Here is a 2817-nt window from a genome sequence, read left to right on the forward strand (position 1 = left end):
ACAGAGCTGGGTGACAGCGTTTTCACCCTGTGCTGTGGCCCATGGCTCCCCTGTGGGGACAGGGACAATGGCACTCAGCTCAGGTCACAGACAGGCTGTGCCCAGGGGTGCCATTTCTGCCCTGGCAGCAGGACGTGCCAGCAGGGACATCTGGGGCAGCACAGAACAGGGCCAGAGGGCACAGATGGCTGGGGATGCACGGTGACCAGGACACAGGATGGCCAGAGGACACAGGACAGCCTGCCCCTGACTGCTGAAGGGATGGCAGGGGTCTGACACAGCACCTGACCCTGTCACAGGTGTTGGGGACACTCAGGGAGTGGGACACCGGCCACTGGGCTTGGGGACAGCCACAGCCCTGCCCCAGAGCTGCCCTGCTCTCCTGTTTTTGGGGTGACCGCAGCTCCTGGTCTCTCCCTCGGAGCCCTCCCTGCTCTGAGCACCGTGTTCTGAGGTGCCTGCAGGGCTGACAGCGGTCCCCAGCTCCTGGCAGGGTGCAGCCCCGGCGAGGGGACTGTCCCGGCCTGGGCAGGGCTGTCACCCACCCGCTCCCCGGGGCTCCCAGCGGGGGCAGGGCTGGCACCGGCTCCGCTGAGCTCCCCAAACGCTCCCAGCGGCGGAGCGGGGCGGGAGCAGCGGCCACCCGGGCCCTGCTGGGCAAACACGGCGGGTGGGAGCTGATCAACCACGGGCACCCTTCGGGCTGCTCCTGACATCAGCCATTGTCACCCGCCCGCCCGGCATGGCTCGGGCCTGGCACGGCTTGGCATGGCTACCGGATAGACACCAGATCCCCGGGGAGAGGCGGCTCCCTCTGCTGCCCCAGGCAGGGCAGGAGATGGGGAGAGCTCCTCTCGGAGCTTGGTTGTTAATTGTGTTAATTGCTGCCCCGAGATGTGCGAAGGTCTCTGTTTCAGCCCGCGCGTCTGAAGAACGAGTCAGAGCTTTTCAGTTTTCGGTCTTGAAGTTGTTTATTAATTCTTATCTATAAAATTTTTTGTCTGCCCAGCCGAGGTCTGCTCAGCAGGGCAGCCACAGGCACTCTGACCACCCTCGAGGCGGTGTTGTCTTTTTTACTACAAACTACATATAACATATTTACAATTACTTTCCAATACCTATCACCTATGTTAGACAGTGCACTTCTACTCTAAACCAATCCCAAAGTGTCAACATCACAGCAGAAGATGGAGGCCAAGAAAAAGGAGAAGAAAGATTAGACCTGCCCACGTTCCTCCATCTTGTCCCCAAAATCCCCATTCCAAAAATCCTAAAATCTACATTTTCACCCTGTGATAATTTTATTATTACACTATTTAAACTTCTGTGACTTTCAGGTCCTCATACAAAGCTGGTAATTTGCTCCATGGGTCATAATCAAACCCCCAGGTGGTCTGGGCTGTGTGCCAGGGTCTCTGAGCCCCCTGGCAGGGGTTTTGGCAACCCGGGACACCCAGAGGGATGTACTGAGTTCCGACAAGCTCCCACAGCCTCGGGTCAGTCTGGCTGGAGGAAAGGGCTGCTCTGACCCTTTGGGCAGCTGGGGAGGGTCTGGCCATGCTGGCGAGCAGGTCCAGGTGTGGGACAAGCTGTGGGGAGTGCATGACTTGGCTGCTGGCTCACAGAGCTGGGAGTGATGAGGTGTCCCCCTCTGTGGGAAGGAATCGCGCACTTGGGGAACGCTCGGGGCTCAGCAGGACGGCTCCAAGGGCGAGCAGCAGGGAGAGGCAACGCCACTGGGCATGTGGCTTGGCACCCATTGGAGTGCCCAGGGTGGCCATCCCTGCTCCAAACTTTGCCCGGGCCGGGCATGAGGAGCTCCTGTCCCCCAGGGCAGGGGTTTTCTGCCTGCAGAGCCCCCTGCTCTGATCCTGCTCAGCCGGGATGCCGCACCGGGGCGGCGGCACAGCCCTGCCCGGGACTGGCTCACGCTGCCGTTCCCCGAAAGCCAACGGAGCTTCAAAGCTTGGGAAAAGCAGGCATGGCTGGGGCAAATCCTGCACCGGGGCTCCGGCTCTAACCCTCGCTGCCTGTGGAGCTTTGTGCCGGTAGAGATGGGTGGGATTTCTCCGGCACGGGGAACATCCAGAGAGCAGCCGGGAGCTCAGGGTGGAGAGACAAGAGGTAAAACTCATGGGAGTGAGGCGAGCTGGAGCTCACAAAGCCGGGCCGGGAACGCAGCACACGCAACAGCCCGAGCTCCTGCAAAACCACGGCCTCATCCTCCCCTCAGCAGCTGGGGGAGCAGCCACGGACCGCGCAGGGCTGTCCTGCCGTGTCCCCGCTCCTCTCCGGGCTGTGCCCGTGGCCAGGGGCGTTCGTCCCCGTGTCCGTGCGCCCACCGTGCCTCGTAGTGCTACCGCCCGCCCCGGCCACGTGTCCTGTCACCCCCAGCCCGGCAGGGGCTCTCCTTGCCCCGCATTCCCCACGGTGGCCCCGAGCCGCCGCAGCGCGCTGGGGACGGCAGCCAGCGCAGCCCGGGCCTGCTCCGGACGGGCACCAGCCTGTCCTGGGGCGCCGCTGCGGCCTGGCTACCGTGCCCACGGCCGGCCAGCCCCGGGGCCGCTGCCACGGCGGTGTCGGTGTCCGGTCCCACCGCGGCGGGGCCAGGACCGGGACCGGGACCGTACTGCGGCTGCCCGGCCCGACCACGCCCCTCGGCCCGACCACGCCCCTGTGACATCACCGCCGCTTCGTCTGACCGCGCCCCTCTGACATCACTGCCACTTCTGCCCGACCACGCCCATCTGACGTCACCGCTGCCGTGCTCGGGCCACACCCATCAGACCCGCCCCTCGGACCCCGCCCCCTGGCGGA

This window comes from Ammospiza caudacuta, chromosome 17, assembly GCF_027887145.1.
Source record: "Ammospiza caudacuta isolate bAmmCau1 chromosome 17, bAmmCau1.pri, whole genome shotgun sequence".
NCBI classification, from domain to species: Eukaryota; Metazoa; Chordata; class Aves; order Passeriformes; family Passerellidae; genus Ammospiza; species Ammospiza caudacuta.